We start from the raw sequence: 22,755 nt of genomic DNA, 5'->3' as shown, positions 1-22,755 counted from the left end.
TTCCAGACGCGGCCAGCTCTCGGGACTGACCAAAGGAGACTCCGCGTCGCTGAGCCAGTCTGCCAGTTTTCTCGGACGCAGCTAAAGTGCAGGAATTTCTAGGCTTTCCCTGGCTCGTGCACATCACAATCACAGTCGGCGGCATCCGTGGCGCTGGGAGCAGGTGAGCCCCGCGGACGCGCGCAGGTGCCTCGGCCCCTCCCGGCCCCCGCCCCGGCCCGTGCCCAGACCCCACCCCGACCCCGCCCCGGCCCCGCCCCGCGCCGTGCGACTCGGGGCCCAGGTGCCGGCGCCCAGGTGCGCGCGGCGCGGGGTTGCAGCTCTGCTAGACACCCGACAGCGGGCGCCGCTGCGGCGGTTCGCGAGCGGCGGAGCCGAGCGACTTCGAGAGTTGGGGCAGCTCCTGCGCCCGGCCCTGCTCGCGGCGAGAGCTCCGCCCGGCTCCGGCTTCCCCCAGCTGCGGAAACCCGCGGGCGCCGAGGGGGCGGACCGATCTCCGCGGACCCCGGCGTCCTGGGGGCGGCCGAGGCGGGCGAGGGCCGAGCGCCGGAGACCCCGAGCGCCCCGCGCCCCAGGCACCATGCGACCCGCCGCGCCTCCTCGCCGGCCCCGGGCTTCGCTCTCCGCTCGCTGAGCCCCGCGCTGGCCACCGCGGCAAGTCGCAAAGACGAGGCGGGTCTCTGGAGAGCAGCGGGGACACCGCCTCGGACGTCCCCTCCGCCCCACAGAGGCTGCGGGTCCCTCGTTCTCTGGGCTTCTCTAGCTTTTCCATGAACCTGGCGCAAGCTTGGCTTTAGGAGAAATTCAGAAGCCGGAGGGGGAGTCAGTGCAATTCTTTGGTTGCTAAGGTAATTGTAGTTGTGACAAAAACGGGCAAGAAACAAATGGGGGGAAAAGATGTTTTAAAACGGTAGACCCCTCCCCCCCATTCATATGTGTTGATTTCATTTCATCTCCTGGGTGTGGATGCTGTCCATTTCAGATGCGTGACAGGTGTCGGTGAGTGCGTGTGTGTGTGTGTGTGTGCAGTTTGGGACTGTAGAGGCACGAGCTTACATAAGTGGTTAGGCAAGCTGGCGTGCGGACTTGTGTGGGATGGGTGCAGGTCTGCATATAAATCATGTTCCCGGGTTTCTGGGTGTGAAGCGCTCACTGAGTGGGTCCAGCGCGCAGAGGGGACGCGCTCTGAGGAATTTCCAGTCTTCCGATTTTGTGATCGCAGGTGGGGCACCTTTATCCCAGAAGCAGAGGTTCATTAACTTTTTTTTCTGAAGAAGCTCGCCCTTTGGGGGCTTGGAGGAAAAGAAAAGCGAGTGGTGAGGTGTGGAGGGCAGGGCGGGTGGGAGGTCTGTTCTAGGGGAACGGCTGCAGGGAAGGGGACGGTAAGGTGTTCGCTCTCAGACGGCGACAACCGACCTGGCAGCGTGAAGAGACCTTCTCTGCCGTCCCCGTCAGGTTGTAAACGTGGCCCGATGAGACAGAAAAAAGTGACCCAGAAAATTTAATGTTGTTCAGAATGAAAGCTGTTCTATCTTATCTTATTACTATTATTTTTTTAAGTTTGATGGAGTAGGAACATTATTTCTTGAGAAGAGTGATATTTCTGTGTTACAGGTGGAAGATATTTGGGGCTCGTTGGTTTGGGATTGTTTCCTCAGCATTTATCAATGGTTAGAAGCTGGATTTGTAATTTCTAATCAATACCTTTGAGCAGCCCCAAAGTAAAACGGCAGAAACAGGCAGTGTTTATTAGGCAAAACCCAACATCGGACCCTTTTCTCACCAGAGGGGGTTGAGAGATGGAAGAATGCGAACCAGGCTTCTAAGGGTCTGGAGGGAGTTACAGACTGAGCCACAAGTTTGTGTGGGTTCTGTCAAAAAGTGGTTGAAAGGGGACTCTTGTAGGTTTTAGCTTGCTACATTCACAGCAAGGCTTCTATAGACCAACTTCCATAGGCAGATGGGTAATTATATGGAATGGGAGCTAGGGGTTGGAGAAACTTTCTGTAAGTTGTACATTCATATTATTTATTATTATTTATTAATTTTGCAATGGGTGAGACTGCTCTGTGAAAGAAAGTAAGCAGAGAACTGAGGGAAATTTGAGGCTTTTTGGCAATGCCCCTCTGTAAGTGAAAGCTTGCGTGCTAAACAGCCAAACCTGAGATAATAAGTTCTTTCTGAGTTCTCTGATACTACTGTCAAGCCAAATTGTTGCATAAGTCTGGTGATCTTAGATACTATAAATGTTGGGGTATAATATATACACCTCATAACTCATTCTTTTCTGAAAGCGTCTGTAAATTCTAGAAATATCAACTGTTGTGAGATATTTTGGTAAAACAGGTAGCCACTAGGATTTCCTTTTCTGTAGTCGTCACCTTGGTTAACTTTACTTCTCTGCTTCATTTAAGAGACTTGAATTAACACTCACTGCATTTCTTTTGCTCAGAGTTTCAGTAAAGCAATGCTAGTTTTTCTTCATGTGATGAATTTGTCTTATAAAGTGAAATATTACAGCAGTGTTTTTACAGCAGAAATGTCTCTTTAAATGAGACGGTCCTTATTTATTTGTTTATTTATGACTTCTCGAATGAAGTAACTGATATAGATATTTTTTAATGAGCAAACATTTCTTGATAAAGAAAAAACATTTTCTAAAGGGTATTGAGGACAATGAAATTTGCCAGTAATTTTGGACGTCTTTTTATCCACAGGGACAGAATTTTATGTGAAAGTAGGATCATTCTGTTTCTTATTTCTCTAATATCCCCCATGCATTTTATCCCCTGAACTCCTAAGATTTTGCCAGGAATTGCTGAACATTCTGTTTTGTGCCAGAGGTTAAACATCAGGGCGGTATGAGTAAGGAGCTATGTGTCACATCAACGTTTTTCAAAAGGGATGCTCTCAGAGATTTCAATAAATGTTTCCTTTACTTCGCAGTTAGCTTATCTTAATTCATAGTGCTTTGAACCCAGGAAAGCATTTAACCTCTTCATGTTAGTGCCAGCTGGAAGGAATATATTTACTGAATTTCATCTTCATTGTAACATATGGCATGATATAAATAATTACTACACACACACAGTATCCTGCTGTATGGAGAGAAATGGAATTACAAAATAAACCTTCATGTCGAGTGATTTGGAGGTAACATTTCAAAAAACAGTTTTACTTTTTTTCTCAATTACCAAAGTAATATGTAACCATTGGGAAAAATTCGGAAAAATACAAAGAAAAGGGATTGTAATTCTCCCATGGGAGGTGAACCACAGTTGATATTTCTGCATATTGTATATTTTCCCAGATTTTATTCTGATCACGTTATTCATTGTATTTTTATACTTCTCTCCCCCAGCCTTCCTAGTTTTCAAATGTTGAAAATGGAACTTGGACTGTTAAAGGTTTGGGAAATTACTGCTAGTTTACTGTATGGTTTTGCTAGATCAGATTTGAATTTTGTTGGTGGTCCTTATTTTCCAAGAGAGGAGTTTCTCTGTTTTTCTGTTTTCTTTGAAAAATGAAGGTTTTTACTTTGGGTTGGAAATACTTAGGGCTCCCCATCAGATTTAGGGATTAAAGTGTCAGAAAAGAAAAATAACCTTGGCCATGTGTAGGTTTGAGTGTGTGTTTGGAGGGGGGATACCCGAATTCTGGTTTTAATTTCTCCACCTCATGTGGTCTTTGCCCCCTGCCTGTTTCCTCAAAAGATAAATGAAATTTTGAGATTTAGTTAATAAACTAACCTATTTGTTGTTACGATATTTGACGATGATGCTAGTTGTTCAAAGGGTACTTTTGCAAACACAGATGGTTGGGGGTCAACCCCAGAGTCTCTGATGTAATTGGGTCTGGGGTGACACCTGAGAATTTACATTTCTGGCAAGTCCCCAGATGATGCTGACTCTGATGGTCTGGGAATGATATCCAGAACTAGATGACGAGCTCTTTGGGGGAAGAATCCCTTTTTCACTTTTTTTTTTTTTAAAGATTTTATTTATTTATTTGACAGAGAGAGATTACAAGTAGGCAGAGAGGCAGGCAGAGAGAGAGAGGAGGAAGCAGGCCCCCTGCTGAGCAGAGAGCCCGATGCGGGACTCGATCCCAGGACCCTGAGATCATGACCTGAGCAGCAGCTTAACCCACTGAGCCACCCAGGCGCCCCCCCCCCCTTTTTCACTTTTCTTGGCATCTATCTGCCTAGTGCCCGGCAATGCACCTGCCAGTAGGACCTCAGTAAGCATCGGTTGAATCAATATTAGTTTTATCTGTGGGTAAAAACTTTCTTAAATTTGGTCAAGATAAAAAAGGTAACCATCCAAAATTTGGAACCGTTAAGTCTATAGTAAGAGTAATATTCAGTCATGAAGCCCAGTTCTTCAGACAGCAAGGAAAGCAAAAGTGCTTACGAGTAGGCCATTAAAATGAACATTTAATGAGTTATCTTAAATAACTCAGAGTACCTGCTTGAAATGTTACAAACTGCAAAGCTTATGTATGCTTCACTGCTGCCTTCCTGACATCTGAAAGAAGCAATTCATTTTCTATCACATGTACATTTCCAAAAGGGTATATGTGTGTAAATTCACTATTAATTATCTTAACTACAAAAGCAGAAGGTCAGAGAAGCAGTGGCCTAGACTCCTCTCCCCAACTGCATCCAGAAGGTAGAACAATAATCATTAGAACATCACAAAATGCGGACCTAAGACTTGGAGAAAACATTCACCTGCATCAGTCAATGAAACCGATCAGTGGCCACGCCAGAAATCAGACCCAGGCCTGAGTTCTGCCTGACACCCAAGGCTGTTCTTCATTACTTCCTTCTACGGATACTGAATGAATGCATCTGAAGGCCAGGAGAGTCCAGTTGGCCAAAATACCCCAGTTACAATGTTTGATCATCCTTGCATAGCTGCCTTGTGATTAGACAATTAATCCTTCTACCTAGGTGTTAGAAACAGAGGGTGCAGACAACCCCCTTTTTATGGATGGAGACTTAAAAAATATGTAAATATTTGAATAGGAACAAAGTTGATGTTCACATAACCAGCCCATCCAAATAAGTTGTGGAGACCCGCTGTCTTGGTCTCTGTAAATGCTTAGGAAAACCGTAAAAGGAAAAAGCTACCTTTAAGTTTTTAGGGAGTAAGTTCCCTTATCCCCTTATTATTCCCTAGTGTCTGCTCTCCCCAGGAAGATATTTTCTTGCCAGGAGGGCTTTGCACCACAAGCAGAGCCCTCTCCGATGATGGCTGCTTGAACCTGCATGAAGGGGAATTAGCGTGGCTGCCCTCTGGAGGACCCAGGGCCCCTGTACTGTGCTCCCCGACACCTGGCCAGCTCTGAGCCCAGACAGAGACCTGACACTGGTGGCTCTTGAACTAATAGAACAGGAAATTAAGAACCCTGTTGATTGGGTTTCTGAACCTCAGTTTCCTCATCTGTAGAACAGAGATAACAAAGTGCTCCTGGAGTGTGCTTGGTTAGGAGGAAAAGAGAACTCACATAGCGTGCTTCATGAAGGAGGCACCGTGACGCCAGGGGCTGGACCCTGTCACACCGATTGCCTATTTTGTAATAATTTTGATTACTTATTGTTGGTCTGCAGCCCTTGGAGTTTCCTGAGATTAATTGGAAACCTATCTGGGTACAGGAGGGCAAGGAGTCTGGGAAAACAGGTCACACCGGATTGGTAGTTGCAGGTTTAATTGGCAAGGAAATTTACATATGAGCTTTGTCTCCAGCAGCTGCAAGCTAAATAGATCTTCATAATGTGTTGCCTGCCAGAATCTTTAGGTTTTTATAGCAGCCTTGAAGGGGTTCACATATGTATTCAGTCCAGAGGGAGCTCAACAACCCCTTCTTCTCCAAGGGCTGTGTCCTTGGAGATGGCTCTCACCATGGGAACGGGGGTCCCGCAAACATTCCGAGGGCAGGAGAGGGGCTGAGGTGCCTCTGAGGGCCCAGGTCCAGCTCCTGAGTCACCAGGTGGTCATGTCCTCTTGATGACCTCTTCCAAAGTGAGTCTTTTGGGTATATTTCGGTATAATGGTTGCCCCTTCTTCTGTTCCTGAGGACTTGCTTATATCAGCCTAACATCGGAGGCACTCCCAAGTCCCTTGGAGAACCCTGCTCCGTAGATTTGAGAAGGTTCGTAGGAAACAAGCAGGCCAGACACTAGGTGGAGAGGGTGGAATGGGAAAGATCTGCCTTTGCAGTAGCCAAGGATATGTCTGTTTCCTTGAGCCTGAAGACCATTAATCCCCAGCAGGAAGAGATGTGAAAATGAGGGACTGCTGCTGCCCGGCTGTCTCTTGTGTCAGAATGTGAGCCACCCTCGAGGCAAGGCTGTGTGGTATTTTTCCTCTCTGTCCTTAGTGTCTCTTACAGTGTTCAGTACGGTAGGAGTTTGGTGAATGTTTGCAGAGTTATTGTAGGGTGAATGTGGGAGGAAGGATGAACGAGTCTGGGTAGAGATGCGCGGACTGGCCAGGGTAGGGGGGCATGGGCTGGAGCAGGTGTAGGTGCAGGGTGCACGTGGTTATTATCCCGTCCCTATTGTTTCCTTGATTTTGCCTGGCTAGATAACCTGGGGTTGATGATACACTGAGGCTCTCATCCTGGTTTGTAATTTGTAATTATACACTAACATTTGTCTCTCCCCCTGTCTGTGGTCTGCTTTTTTTTTTAACCATGATTTTTTCCTGCACCCAGCACAGGGCCACACACGTAGTCAGTGCTTGGGAAGGCACTTGTTGGTTTCCTAAATAAAAAGTTGCCAGGCCTACAAAGCTATGGATCTATAACAAAGAAATAGACTGATAATACTCAGCACTTGTAAAGCTTTTTGTAGATCACAGCCTCTTAACAAGAATTAGGTGTTATTACTCCCATTTTATGAGTAAGAAGACTGAGGCTGAAAAAGAGGTTCGGCCACATGCCCTATGTCAGAGAGGTATTGACTAGAGAGAAACTGAGAGATTTAAACTCCAATCTCATCTGACCACAAAGTTCCAGGTTTCTCTGATGTATCACAAACAAAGGGTAGACTGAGTCCCTACCCTTGAGATCACATCAGTTATCTTGGAAAAATAATAGAGATAAATAGAAAATTAACAGTGAAGGATGATAAAGGGCAGTTTAGGGGAAAATGCATGGGATTTCATAAGCAGATTCGGTAGCAAATAGATTACAAAAACAGTAAGCATTTCAGTGTAGAGAGACAATACCGTATAATCGGAGCTGGTAGAGACAGGCTTTGGGAACGAGGTAGAAATTTCATAGGTGAAGAGAAGGATAACAGCAAGCTTTGCAGGTGGAGGAGTTGATAATTGGTGAGTAAAGCAATTATTGTTTGCTTTCAGAGTTAAGAGCCCATTTCTTGGGAAACCTGGGGACCTCTGACTCATTTTTGATAGAAACATGGGTACCAGACAACACTTCCCTTTTTTTTCTAAAAGCAAAACAACCCACCCATGTGTGATGAGGAATGGTGTGTGACACTGAACTCCCGGGTTCGGAAGGCATTAGGATCAGGTGAGGACTGTGTTAAAGCAAAGGGTATGTGCTGCTCAGAAAGCCCGTATTGCCATACATTTTTAATCATTAGCAACTAATTTCAACTGGAAAAATATTGTATAGATGTACATTGCCCGGTCCAACCTGAACACAATGGCTTTGTTTTTCATGTTTGTGGCCTCTCTGGAAGAAAGACAACAACTCGAAAATATGTCCAAAGTATTTTTTCCTTAAGCTGCTGTGTAAGTGCTACTGTGTTCAGATTCCAAACCAAGCAGGAAGATGCCATTATATCATTTTGCTGACCATACTTCCTAAAACAAAGACTGATTCAGCAGCTGGTCAAAATAGAAAGGATGCCTTCACAAAGAATAAATTTATTGATTATATTTTAGAATTTTTTTTTCTTTTTTAGGGGAAGGCACTTTACCTTTTAGAATGGCAGATAGTTTAGGGGCTTGGCTGCTGGCTGGGTTCCACCAGAACCCCGGGGTCTGTGACATTGGACACAGTAGCTCAACACTATTGATCCACATTCTCCCCGAATACAGAATAGGGTTGAGAAATTGTGAGAGCTCTGAGGGCATTAATGAAAGAGAGATTGTTCCTGGAAATCTGTGGTTAGGCAGCTCTTAGTTGGGGTGGGTGGGGTTTTTACCCCAGGGCATTTCTATGGTCTCTGCTGCTATTCCCTGCTTTTTGCCGGTTTGTCCTCTTTGGCAGTAGGTCCTACTGCCCTACACCCTTTTCTAGATCATGATTAATCAGGTATGATGGCTCCTGCTTTCAAGAAGTTTAAAATTCTGTGGGGGGAGAAAAGAGAAACAGAATGTGGTAAGACAGGCACATATAAGGATGGGGGAGGGATTACTGGGAGATTTCATTGAAGACATTGGTGGATGAATTGGACGTTTGATAACCAATGGTTTTGGGGCCTGCAGAGATGGGGGCAGAGGACAGAGTTGGCAAGGGTGTTCTTGAGGCATTTCAATGTAGGTAAAAGGATAGAGGTGACAAAGTGTGCAAAAAACATCTCCCTCTTGAGAATCAGGTCCTTAAAAACCTATCAGGCAGGAGAAGTCCATGTTGATGAGCTGAAAATTTAAGGGGAGACAGGGACAGGGGAAATCTAGGTGGTAAGCAAACTGTTTAATGAATATTTATGCTTATCAAAAGTGAAAAGAGAAAACAGGGCATTGTGAGTGACATTTTCCCCACCTTCTGTTGGTAATAGAGGGTGTGCCACAGTGAACTTCTAGTTCTTGCTATATTCTAGGAGATCACACCTCTGCTGAAATGCTCATAAGTGGTTTTGCTTCTTAGAGTCAATGCACAATTCCCCTACAAATAAATGGGTATTTCCTTGCCCAGTGTCAGGCTGTCTGTCCAAAGGTTCAATGCTGTTCTGACGTTTTGACTGCGAGCTTGACCGCTGACTCCCGGATCTTCCTGTGGCTCAAGGGTAAAGTGGATGAATCTGGGATAAACCTTACTTAACTTGCGTGGCAGAACTGATTAGGAAGTTCTCAGATGTCTCACCCCAACGTGTAGCGTATTCAGCTTCTTGCCAAAGCATATGTTGTCAATTCCAGGTTTTCATTTCTTTGGCTTCCTGTAGCTTTCAAAAGCTTCTCTGCGAAAACCGCTTCCCCTGCCTGCCATCTGCCTTACAACTTCCCTCCCCCACTTTACAAAATCTGTGTCTAAGCCCCAGTTTCTTGTATTCTCTAATTATCTGTACCAGGAATGACCTGTTGGCTCTCAAATGTGTATTTGGAAGTAGAACTTTGCTTATTGGAAATTCTTGGTTGGGGTAAATTTCCCTGGGGATGAGATTAGATATGTTGTTGGTCATAGGAAGATGGACAGTGGTTGACAAGACTAGAAATTCAAACTGGGTCCAGTCTATTGGGACTTGAATGTCACATATATACCTAGTGGTCAGGGTGATAACGGATATTCAGGGTTTTCTGGCATAGAGAAAAAAACAAACTAAAAGAACTGAATTAAAGCAAAATTTAAACCAACTCAAGGAAAGGTATTTATGTGACTCATACATTTGGGAATTCAGGCATGGCTGGATCCAGGAACTTCAGAGGTACTATCAGCATTCTTAACTTGATACCCCATTATCTTGATTTCTTTCTTTGGTGACACTAGAGAAAAAGAAGATGATCACTAATATCCCTGTCCTTATATTCTTTTCACACTGTCCCTCACACAGAAGGGGTCTTCTTTCTTCCAGTGTCCTTATCTCAGTCTCAGGGAAGGACCCTGATTGATCTAATTTGATCCAATCAGTATGTCCAGTGATACAGCATACTCTGGCCAGGATAGTTCCCTGGGCCCACCTTTCCCTATCTGAACAAGCAAATATGAGAACAAAAAATACACTGGGCAGTGAGAAACAGTAACTGCCCCAGTCTTCTCACCTGGCTGAAGGACTTCCGGTTTTATGTGCTGAACAGTGGAATGAATACAGAGTGTTTCAGGCACTGTTTGAGAATCCTGAGACACTTTATATAAGAGTCAGAAAATGTCATTATCCAAAATAAAGCTTTCGGATAATGTGAAACATTCCCTCAATTGTGCATTTCTAATCTCGCTTCACTTCTGTACCATCTTTCTTATTCAAGGATTACTGCTTCTGATCTACAGCTGCCACGCACAAATGCCAGAGAGAGTGGATATAGTGGCGACAGACACGACCTCTGGCTCCCATCATCCCTACAACCCTACAGTTCTCTCACTTTTTGCACTGCTAACTCCGAGACAACTCAGGTGTCACCTTGAGAACAAGAGATGCTATATTCTTCTTCTCTCAGAATATTTGCACTATTCTTTTTTAAACATACAATTTTAGAGAATAAGACATCAAGAAAAGTACATAAATCATTGCTTAATAAATTTTCAAACAGTAAATATATCCATATTATCACTCCTGGATCAAGAGAGAGAATATTACCATTCCCTTGGAAGATGCCCCACGATGCTCCCTCCTAGTAACTACACCCTCTCCTTCCTTAGTGGTAACTATTAACCTCATTTCTAATACCATGGTGTTCCAACTTATTGGGAGTATTCCAGATGTATATGGAATTATAATATATGTATATCCCCCTCCCTTTTTGTGGCTTCTTGTGCACAATATTGTTTGAGAGGGTCCTCCATGTTACTAGCGGAACTAGTTTTTGTTGCTATATAGCAAAACCCACTTTGTGATATTTTATAGATTGTTTATCTGCTGTTTGTTGATGGGCATTTGGGAATTTCCAGTTTGGGGCTACTGAATAATGAATGATGAGTAATGCTGCTCTTAACTGTTTTGTGTGTGTGTTTGGTGTACATATGAAAGCATTTCTTTTTGGTATATGCCTAAGACTGCATTGCTGGGATGTGGGATACATACATCCAACTTAGTAAGTTCTTACAAGGAGTTTTCCTAGGTGGTTTTACCAGCTTCTATTCTTGCCATCGGTTTATGAGTGTTTCAGTTTCTCTACATACTTGTCAACACTTGCGATTGTCAGACTTTTTAATTTTAGACATTATGGTGGGTGCATTGTGGGGTCTTATTGTGGTTTCAGTTTTCTCTGGTGACTAATGGTGTTGTGTCTTTCTAATATTTTAGGGGTCACTCTTTTTTTTTAATCTTTGTAGTTTCTGTTCTAGTTTATTGCCTATTTTAAAACTGGTTTGTCTTTTTCTTAAAACAAATCTGAATCCAAATATTTTCCCCACTTACATGTATTCAAAATACCATTTACTATTCTGTGGCTTGCCATGTGACTCTATTTGATGAATAAGAGATCTTGCTTTAAGTGTAATCCAAGTTGTTAATCTCTTCCTTTATGGTTGTTTTTGTGACTGCTGAAGAAATGTTTGCCTACCGTCAGACCATGAAGTTATTTTCCCATTTTGATTTGTAGAAACCCTGTTGTTTTGACTTTTATCTGTAGGTAAAAGATCTACCTGAGGTTGATTTTTTGCCTATGACATGAAAAAGAGACCCATATTTATTTTGTTTTCCATATGTATATCTAGTTAGCTTCCTATGCTACGTATTGAAAAGTCTCTTCCACAGCTCTGACATGTCACTTTCTGTATAAATCAGGTGATCATTTATACGTAGGTCTCTATCTACTTTCTAGCCCCTTCTGTTCTATTTGGCATTCTTATTCTGATACCACACTGTCTTAATATAGCTTAATAAGAGGTCTATATCTGATAGCATATGTCCAGTTTTGCTCTTATTTAAGAACAGCTTGGTTATTCTTACACCTTTGCATTACAGTATAAATTTTAAAATCCTCCTTTGATGATATTTTGATTGGGACAACATTAAATCTCTAGCCTAATTTAGGAGTAAACTAATGTCCTTAAAATGTTGACTCTTTCAATCCATTTCATTTATTTATCCCTTATTTATCCCTTCATTTATTTAAATCTTTCATCTCTGTTATTGTTTTGTTTCTTTCCATGTGGTAAAGGTATGGCACATCTTTCTTCAGATATATTCCTAGTATTTGACATCAGTTGATGATATTATAAATGATAGCCTTTTTCAACGTGTTTTCTGATTATTAGTCTATGGGTATACAAAAATACAGTTGATTTTTATTTATTGACATTGAATCCAGTGACTTTCCTTATTCCCTTATTAATTCAAAGAGTTCTGTGTAGATTACTATGGAATTTCCATGTGCACAATCAAAGTAACTTCTTCATTTGCAATCTTCCTTTGCTTCCTTTCATTTCTTTCTCTTGCCTGTCGTGCTGGCTTAGACTTCTACTATAACAGAGAATAGAAGTGGTCATAGCAGGCAGCCTTGTCTCATTCCTAATCTCAGTGGGAAAGTTTTCAAAGTGTGGTTATTAAATATTATGGTTGCTATGTTTCATAAATATCCTTTATTAGGTTAAGCCATTTCCTTGATGTTCAAAATTGGCTAAGAGTATTTTCCTGAATAGATGCTGAATTTGACTAGATGCTTATAGAATAGTTGCGTGGAATGTCTGGCCCATCTCGACACTCCCCCACTTCCCCTCTTTTTTTTTTTTTGATCTTGGTCTTACATGTCCTCATTGCCTCGGGAGCTTTCTCTTTTCAAATTTTATCTGGCTTTCCTAGTTCTTGAGGGTCATTCTATAATAAAGTAGACTCTCCTTGTAGGAACTAGTACACACTAATCGAACCTTTTTTTTTGTCTTTCATCAAATACAAGTAAAAGTATAAGAAACCTTCAGAAACCTATTCAATTGTTATTTTTTTGACCTATTTTGCTTCTGCCTGATGAGCTTCCTGAATAGATTTTGTTGTTTATTTGTTAAATCTTGCTATCTCCAGAAGATGAAAAGCTTATTACTGCTGCTCCAAACGCAGGCATAGTAGGGAGTCATAGAAAAGAAGTACTTTCTATGTGGATTAAAAGAGATATTTAGGGCACCTGGGTGGCTCAGTGTGTTAAGCCTCTGCCTTCAGCTGGGGTTATGATCTCAGGGTCCTGGGATTGAGCCCCGAATCAGGCTCTCTGCTCAGTGGGGAGCCTACTTCCCCCACCTCTCTGCCTGCCTCTCTGCCGACTTGTGATCTCTGTCTCTGTCAAATAAATAAATCTTAAAAAAAAAAAAAAGATATTTAAATGCCTAGTTTGAGGGTAAAAGGTAATGACTTTACCAGTTCTGAAAAAGAAGGAGAGGAAGAGGAAGAAGAAGAGGAAGAGGAAGAGGAAGAAGAAGAAGAAGAAGAAGAAGAAGAAGAAGAAGAAAAACGAACAAAATCTCAAGGAATATAACTGACATTCTTTAAAAAAAAGCCAATAGGAGTGCCTTTCTTCTTAGGTCCCCTGGGAACACGCCCTCCTCTTTATTTCTTAGTCATCCCCTTCTTGTGTATAAAAATTGGCAAAGCTTCTCTGTCACTCCTACTTCTTCCCTGGCAGGGATACAATCGTTATCATGTGAAATCAGAGAATAACAAGAGTTGCTTCTGCAGTCCCTACAGTCAGTAGTATTAGACACTATGATTTTAGATCTCATACTAATAAAATATAAGTCCTTTCACGTGGGAGGAAAGACATTTGGAACCTGAAGACCTACATTTTCATGCTGGCTCTATTACTAACCAGCCAGATGACATTAGAATATAATTTGATCTCTCAGACTTTGGGTTCATCCTCTGAAAAATTAGATGGTTGGGCTTGTTCAGGGAATAGAAGATTTTTTTATGAAAAGGATCAGATAGTAAATACTTTGAGCTTTGTGGGCCATATGGTCTCTCTTGCAGCGCCTTGACTCTGCTGTTGTAGTGCAAAAGCAGCACAGACGATAAGTAAACACAAGTGTTTATTTATAAAACTTTATTTATGGACACAGGAATTTGATTTTTGTACAATTTTCATGTGTCACAAAGTATTCTTCTTGTAAGTTTTTGCAACCTTCTAAAAATGTAAAAATTAGCCTTAGCCCACAGACCGTACAAAATAGGCAGCAAGCTAGATTTGTTCTCTCAGACTCAGTTTGCCAACCTTTGAACTAGTTGGTTACAAAGAGCTATTCCAGAGATCTGTGTTATGCCTGGATATGCTAATCTCTCTTTTTTAAAGATTTTTAATTTATTTTGAGAAAGAGGTGGGAGGAGGGGTAGAGGGAGAGAGAAACTTAAGCAGACTTACTGCTGAGCGAGGAGCCCAATGAGGGGCTTGATCTTACCACCCTGAGATCATGACTTGCAGCCGAAATCAAGAGCCAGACACTGACTGTACTACTCAATCACTCCTGATATGCTGATCTTTAAAAAAATTATTTTTCTGTCCCATGAATATTGTTCAAGAGAGTCTATTCCTTTCTCTTAAGTCAATTAAAAATTAAAGGATTTTATTTTCCCTTTATTTCTTCTCTGATGCTTGCTCTTTATTTGTGTAGACCCAAGTTTCTGACCTATGTAATTCCCTCCACCTGAAGAACTTCTAGCATTTCCTGAAGGGTAGATCTACTAGAGATAAACTTAGTCATTATTTATTTGTCTGAGAAGATTTATCTTTTCCTTCATTTTGAAGAAGAATCTCACTAGATGCAGAATTTTAATTTGGTGTTTTTTTCTTTCACTATTTAACTATTTCACTCCACTGTCTTGCTATTGCATAGTTTCTGATCAGAAGCCACCTGTGATTCTTATGCTTCTTTCCTTTAAGGTAAGGGTTTTGCCTTGTGGTGTCTTTCAAGATCTTCTCTCTGTCTTTGATTTTCTGCAATTTAAATATGATACACCTAGGCTTTTAAAAAAATTTTTAAATTTTTATTTTTTTAGCTGGGCCTAAGGTCTGCTACTTTTTAATTTTTTAAAACACAGTGTTATATTAGTTTCAGGTATACAGTATAATGATTCAACAATTCTATACATTACACTGTGCTCACCATAAGTGTACTTGGCATTAGACATTTTAGATCCATCCATGTTGTTGCAAAATGGCAAATTTTTATTTTTTATGGTTTAGTAATATTACATTTTGTGTGTATGTGTGTGTGTGTGTGTGTGTGTGTGTATATATATATATATATATATATAATATCATGTTTTGCGGGTTGTAATTTTAAAAAATTTATAATGATAATTGATTCTCTCTGCTTGACTTATTTCACTCAGCATAATCTCCTCCAGTCCCGTCCATGTTGCTACAAAAGTTGGGTATTCGTCCTTTCTGATGGAGGCGTAATACTCCATAGTGTGTATAGACCACATCTTCTTTACCCATTCATCCGTTGAAGGGCATCTTGGTTCTTTCCACACTTTGGCGACCGTGGCCATTGCTGCTATAAACATTGGGATACAGATGGCCCTTCTTTTCACTACATCTGTATCTTTGGGGTAAATACCCAGGAGTGCAATGGCAGGGTCATAGGGAAGTTCTATTTTTAATTTCTTGAGGAATCTCCACACTGTTCTCCAAAGAGGCTGCACCAACTTGCATTCCCACCAACAGTGGAAGAGGGTTCCCCTTTCTCCACATCCTCTCCAACACATGTTGTTTCCTGTCTTGCTAATTTTGGCCATTCTAACTGGTGTAAGGTGATATTTCAATGTAGTTTTAATTTGAATCTCCCCGATGGCTAGTGATGATGAACATTTTTTCATGTGTCTGATAGCCATTTGTATGTCTTTATTGGAGAAGTGTCTGTCCATATCTTCTGCCCATTTTTTGATATGATTGTCTGTTTTGTTTGTGTTGAGTTTGAGGAGTTCATTATAGATCCTGGATATCAACCTTTTGTCTGTACTGTCATTTGCAGATATCTTCTCCCATTCTGTGGGTTGCCTCTTTGTTTTCTTGACTGTTTCCTTTGCTGTGCAGAAGCTTTTGATTTTGATGAAGTCCCTAAAGTTCATCTTTGCTTTTGTTTCTTTTGCCTTTGGAGACATATCTTGAAGGAGGGGAGTTAGAGAGAAGGGGGTTGGGGTAAATTGGAAGGGGAGGTGAATCATGAGAGACTATGGACTCTGAAAAACAATCTGAGGGGCTTGAAGTGGCGAGGGGGTGGGAGGTCGGGGTACCAGGTGGTGGGTATTATAGAGGGCACGGATTGCATGGAGCACTGGGTGTGGTGAAAAAATAATGATACTGTTATGCTGAAAATAAATAAATGAAAAAAAATTTATAGTGATTGGTGTTATCTGATCTTTCTTGATTTGTGGTTTGGTGTATATCATTAACTTTGGAATATTTTCAGTTATTATTCCCTCAGATATTTCTACTCCTTTCTCTTTCTAATCCTGGTATTCCAATTACACCTATGTTATACCTTTGGATTGTGCCATAATTCTTGGATGTTCTGTCTCTGTTCTTAGAAATTTCTTTTTCTCTCTTTTTTTTTTTCAGGTTGAGAAGGTTCTGTTGACCTTCAGGCTCACTGATTCACTCCTTGACCATTTTGCGTCTATCAGTGAGCTCTTGGAAGGCATTCTTCATTTGTTAACATGTTTTTGAGTTTTAACATTTACTTTTTTGAGGGTTTTTAAGAGTTTCTATTCCTCCACTTTCTTTACTGTCTACTTTTTCTATTAGAGCCTATTACATATTTAATCATAGTTATTTAAAATTTCTTGTCTAATTTCAGCATCTCTGTCCTGAGTCTGGTTCTAATGATTGCTTGTCCTTTCAGACTGTGTTTTTTCTTGTCTTATATATGCCTTGTAATTTTTTGTCAAAAGCCAAACATGGTGTATCCAGTAATGAGATCTAAGGTAACGACATTTAGTGTGAGGTTTTATTTATCTTGGCCAAGAGTTGAGCTGTGTTTAATGTTTCCTTTAGTTGTAGGTGCTAGAAACTTCAAATTCCACTTGTGTTCTTGTTTGTGTCTCCTCTATTGACTTTAGGTTTCTCTGAGAAGTCCTCAGAGAGTTTGTGTCTTACAGATGTTTGAGCTATAATCCACTATCATCATAATGAAGCCCCAGGAAATTCTATCATGTTACGATGAAGAGCAAGAGTGGAGTGACTTCCCTTTAGTATGACAATACTTCCTCTACTGTAAGAGGAGGAAAGTTAAAGAACATGGTGGTTTAGGTGAGGGTGCCTCAAGATGAGAGATTTGCCTTTTGCTGACTTCTGTTTCTTCAGTGAATTTTGGAGTGAGCCTCTCACACACTGAGATTGTTTGTGAAGATGGAACAAAAAGAAGATATGAGATAGCCAATCAGATAAGGAGACAGCAACTTTGGTGGGAAAACATCTTAGATTTGGCAGGCAGTGTTGACTAATTTAAGGTTTGGGCTTATGCGTTTAAAATGAGCCAGGTCAGTCTGGTTATGTGATTTCTTCCTCATTCCCACCACGAAGAGTACACCTGCTTGGGTGTGAGCTTGGATATTGAGATATTATGTAGATATTGTGTGGTGGATGTTCTGGTTCCATTGGTGTCAGAGTTTTGCCTGGAAATCTGTGTGGAAAGGACATATTGAGGCAGTTTAAGATATTTGCAAGGGAATGATTGAGTGGTTAAGATGATGGGCTTACTGAGGGAAGGATGTAAAGGCAGAGTGAGGAGGAGTAGTAATAGAGGGTAAAAATTCGTGAGTTTCATGGACTGAAATGTCTAAATAAATTTGAAAAATGTGTGCAGTGTATGTATAGTAAGTGAACTGGAAATAACTGGTAAGTGAACTGGTATCTGAGGTGGCATGGCCACCTTTGATGATGGGGTTCAGTATGTGGCCATGTGAGTCAGTGGCGAGGCAAAGGGGTGGAGGAAAAGGGTTTGGGTGGGAAAACAAAAGGATGAAAGAACCAGCCTTCAAGAGAGGTCTTTGATGTTCAAGTCATTGAGGTTGATGAAGCAGTGAAGGATGAAGGAAACCTCAAAGAACTGAAAGTGGGAGTCCTCAGGAAATGGAAAGGCTTCATGGAAGAGAGGCAGGAAACAGTAGTGAGGATGGATGGAAAGTGGCATAGCTAGATAATCTGAGCATTGCAGGAGCAGGAATTTGTGTAGGAAGACGGGAGAGAAATTGTTTGAAGCAGCAATGGGGAACCAGGAGGATGCTCATCTTACTTTCTGGTTTGAGATATGTGGGGTGAGAACAGCTGGGCTCCCAGAGAGGGGAGTATTTTGGGGGGAAGCCAGGTTTCCATGAAGGTTACTGAAGGTTAAAATTCGGAGAAAAACTGTAAGGCCATAGGAAACAAACTGTTAATAGAAGAAGAGTTCAAAAGGCAGGGAAAATAGATGGGGAGGTGGCAGGGTCTGGGGGTGTCCAGAGCAGTGTGGGGCTAAGAACACTGGTGAGAAAGGATGCCTGGGAGGACCTGAACTTTCAGCAGTAATAGAACAGTGAGCCACATCATATGGCCAACCCATCCCGTTATGTGAAAAACATCCTGTTTCTCCCAGTTTAATTTCTTTAGGACTTTTGTTTAATATGAAGAATGCAAAAGTGTTTATCTTTGTAAGCAAAATTTAATAAAATTAGTTTGGTTAGGCTGTAAGGCAGCTGTGGCAACTTGAAGAGTCTTGTATTTATGTATGTCTTAAGGTGGAGTTGGCATGGGGAAGTCAACTTCACCGATCCGCTAGGAAATCGAAGGCAGGAACCACACATCTGTTGAGGACCTACTATGTGCCAATCCTACAATGTACCAAAAGTACCTACTGCTAAGTACTTTATATGTAGTATAGAGGTACTTTATATTTAAGTATATACTTGAATTTTATATTTTATATGTGTATATATATTTAAATTTTGTATATTTTATATATATATATTATATATTTCCAAAATTTTGTTTTGTTTTGTTTTGAATACTTTATATAGGGGATGTCACTGGAGACCAAGACTGAGAAGTTGGAAAGTATACAGGTATTGGAGTTAGTCCTGGGTTTGGATTTTAGTTTCTTGGTTGACAAGCTACTTTAATTTGGCAAGTTGCCTATGTTCTTGGGCCTCAGTTTTTTCATCGGTAGACTGGAAATAGTAACAGCCTCCTGTTGAAGTCGCTGTGACACCTTCCCTGGGCAATTCTGAGAAGCAGACAAGGCTCCGAATGCCTGATACTGGTGATTGGTATTTGTTCCATTTTATAGATGAGGAAACCAAGGTTCAGAGAGACTAAGTAAGTATAGCGCTAAGTTGTTCATGATCACATGGTGTGGCCAGGATTGAGAGCTTGTTCTTTGACTCCAGGACCCTTGCTTTTTTCAGCACAGAGAGTCTTTGCCCAAATACAAGGGAAGCTGAAGGAGCTTCACCCCGCATGGTTTCCCAGACAGTAGGCGGCATGGCTGGGGTGGAGGGGTTAGGTGAAGGGAAGGCAGGCCTGTGGAATCTAGATCAGTGGTTCCCAGACCCGACTGGGCTTCCACATCACCTGGGGACTGTTCAACTTATAAATCCCCAGAGGCAACTCTAGGCCTACCAGATTGGAATTTCTGGATCAGGGGACCCAGGGGCATGTATCTTTAGAGTCAAGCCCAGGTGATTCTGTGGCTACTAGTCTGGTTCAAGTCCTGGACCAGCTTTTGGGTCCCACCGAATGCTAACTGATGTCCTGAAATGACCAAGTGATTATATCCCAGTAGAATCCTGGGTGGTTGGCATGGCCACCAAAATTGGCCCCTAGCACCTGAGCTCCAGCACCTTGCTTTAGGATTTTTGGTGTAGGACCTGAAGCTGATTCTTCCTCTTCCACTGAGCATCTGGACTTTGAGTTCATCTATGTAGGAAATGTCACGCTGGCAGACCTCTAACCAGAAAGAGTTATTTGTTCTTCAGAGCTGTTGTTCTGTCTTCTTCCCCTGGAGGTTCCTGCCCACTCAGTCAGATTAGAGCTATATAAACAAGCTTGTACTACTGAGCTAGCACACATCTTGTAAATCTTTTTTCCTGAAGTGCTTAACATTGCTGATGTCAGAAAAAAAAAAAATCCATTGGGTCTTAATGGGCTGAGGCAAACAATGTGAAGTTGATACAATATGGAGGAGAGGAAATAACATCAACAGAAATTCTTATTTGGCAGCACAAATATTCAGACTACATTACAGTCAGGCTTTGATTACCTCTCCTGCAAGATATTTCCCTGAATGGGATTTTGAGAGCTAGACACAAAGAGGGGCAGGCATGACATGTAAGGCTTTTAGCTGCATGTGACAATGATCTCAGTGGCATTGGAGGGTCACTGAGTGGTCCGTCTCTCAGTTGTGAGTCAGGATCACCAGAGAAGCTTGTTAAACAGCTGATGGCTTCATCTCTGAATCCCCGAGGTGGGTGAAGTGTTTCTCCAACAGTTTTGACACTGGTGGCCTAAGATTTCATGAAACCAGACTGCTGGTCAGTGGCTACATTCATTCTGCACTGGGGAATTTGCATGCCTTATTTTATTTCCTCTTCAAAAGCAACTCTGCAAAGTAGGGGGCTCGCATCTTTCAGGTGAAGAGCTGGAAGTTGGGGGTGTGGGGAGGTAGTCAATTGCCAAAGACTACCCAGCAGTCTTGGTGTAGCAGAGCCGAGATGCTATTTCTGATCTGACTTCAGAGCCTCTTCCTTTTCTACATTCTGGAGGTCCTTCTCCCTGCTAGGCTCAGTGTTGTTACCTGCTGGACCCTAGGCTTCGCTTGCTCTGGAGAGGCTGGCATTACAGAGGAAAACAGCTGGCATTGGTTGTAAGTGCAAGCTACAAACACAACAGAAGTTTGGAGTAAATTGCAGTCCTGATTTGCGGAAGATTTACTAATCAGAGTTTGAGTCATAGACACTCCATTGTTCTGTTATTCACAGGGTCTCTCCTCACTGTACTTTCCATCCTCCCACATGTTCCTTCTTACCTAAATTGTTCATGGATGGAGTGCCTGGGTGGCTCAGTCAGCTAAGGGTCCAGCTCTCGATTTCGGCTCGGGTCATGATCTCAGGGTCGTGAGATCCAGCTCCATGTCAAGCTCTATGCTGTGTGTGCAGCCTGCTTAAAATTCTCTCTCCCCCTGCCCCTCCCCACCCCCTGCTTGTGCCTGTGTGCTCTCTGTCTCTCTCCAATAAATAAGTAAATAATACCTCGTGGATTCCTGAGTTCAGGGCTGACCCAGACCAATAAACCCTGTGGGCAAGTGTGATTCTGCACATAGCTCTTTGAAAATAAAAAGCCTTCTTTGTGGGGGCAGTTTTAAAGGCTTGTTGTCCAGATGAATGTTCCAGAAGGAGTACACTGCATCTTGGTAGAATCTCATCAGTTTCATCATTCACTCAAAAATATTTGAGTGTCTACAATATACCATGTCCTGTCCAAGGTGCTGGGGAGAGAGGGATGAACCCCACCAACAAAGACCACCCAAGCAGAACTGTCTTGAGTAGAGATCCATGATAAATGAGTAAACAAAGAGAGGTGCAAAGCTCTGTTATTTCGCACCCCACATTTGACTGTTCTGCTCAATTTTGAGATCAGATTGTCTTTTTTTTTCTTTTTCTTTTGGGTGCCTCCTGCTTCTGGGGGCTCCAGAGGGCCATGCTTGTATTTTCCCCTTGGCTGGCATGGCCTCTTCTGCCTCCCCCAGACTTCTATTGATCCTTCTGATCTCAGCAGGTTCTGCCCTGTGCCAGCATAACTAAACACCCACACGGCACAATGTCCTGCTTCTGTGGACGTGTCTGTCCCCCTCCTCCTGGACTCTGAACACTTTAATGAGAGCATCTGTGTTTAATATTTCTTTGGATCTCCAGGGCCTAGCATGCAGCCTTGTGCACGGATGCTCAATGTGTTTGCTCCAAGAAATGCAGAGTCTCACTGCAGCTGGGGGTGGGGGGTGGCATTACAGAAATTGCTTTAAGGGGAGGGATGCGGAGTCTGTGAGGGGATGCTTTGCTCCAGCAGTTCTGTGATTCTTGGACAAGTCCAGCATGAGCCCTGCCATGGCCGGAGGACATGGGCTAGGATATAGGCTGTGATGATTGAAGTGAGGTAGTATGGAACATTCTGAGGAGCGTTCGTAGGGGAGTTAGAAATGAGAAGTTCTGAGGCTCTAGGGCAGAACTGGAAGGAATAGTGAAGATGCAGGCTTTTACAGCTGTTGTCCAGCTGGGGTCCAGAGAGGCTGTGACTTGACCTGGTTGTGACAGCTACTTAATTACAGATCAGGTCGGGGAACGAGACCACCCAGTTCACAAGGCTTTCCACTGTACTGGGACACTGGTGACAGATAGGGAAGCAAAGGCACAGAGAGGTGAAGTAAACTGCCCCAGATCACACTGCTTATAAGTGGGGGAGCCAAAATCTGGATGTATGATGATGACACACAGCAGCTTGTAAACACTGAGCTACCTGTCTCTTCTTGGGGACTTTAAAACTCAGGCTCTTAATACGTTTTCAGTTCTCCCCTTTGTTAGCTGTAATCTAACGATAGGAAAAGAATATCATTAACATGTTCTTTCTGTTGAAGTGTAGTTGTGTGTTTTCAGAAAAACATTGATGTTTTTCAAATATTAAAATAAAAGGCCCTGAATTACTTACTGTGTGCAAACACATGAAGTACGTAGAGATATCATGAAAAAGTTTTTGGGTTTTCGCTATCGTAAAATTTAAAATATTCCTGTTTCATTTCTGTCATACTTAACTTAAAAAATAAAGATTTCATCCTGTATTGGAAAGAATGAGAATCTAGCCCTTTCCTGTCCTGAACCCTATCTTCATAGTCAATGAAGAGAATTATAACCTCCTTAGCTGTACGGGTTTTTCATCCCATTTCTCTAAC

The 22,755-nt window shown here is 42.3% G+C and overlaps 1 protein-coding gene across 3 annotated transcripts in view; it reads left to right on the top strand.

The window, feature by feature from the left end:
- Positions 1 to 361: 361 nt before the first annotated feature.
- RGS6 (regulator of G protein signaling 6) overlaps positions 362 to 22,755 on the top strand; it is a 542,081-nt gene continuing 519,687 nt past the window's right edge. For all 3 annotated transcript variants that reach the window (XM_059373828.1, XM_059373830.1, XM_059373829.1), the window contains exon 1: positions 362 to 848. The gene's annotated coding sequence lies outside the window, so the exon portion shown is untranslated. The remainder of the gene's footprint in view (positions 849 to 22,755) is intronic.

This window comes from Mustela nigripes, chromosome 13 (assembly GCF_022355385.1).
Source record: "Mustela nigripes isolate SB6536 chromosome 13, MUSNIG.SB6536, whole genome shotgun sequence".
Taxonomy (NCBI): Eukaryota; Metazoa; Chordata; class Mammalia; order Carnivora; family Mustelidae; genus Mustela; species Mustela nigripes.
This window is presented reverse-complemented; position numbering and strand designations above follow the sequence as displayed.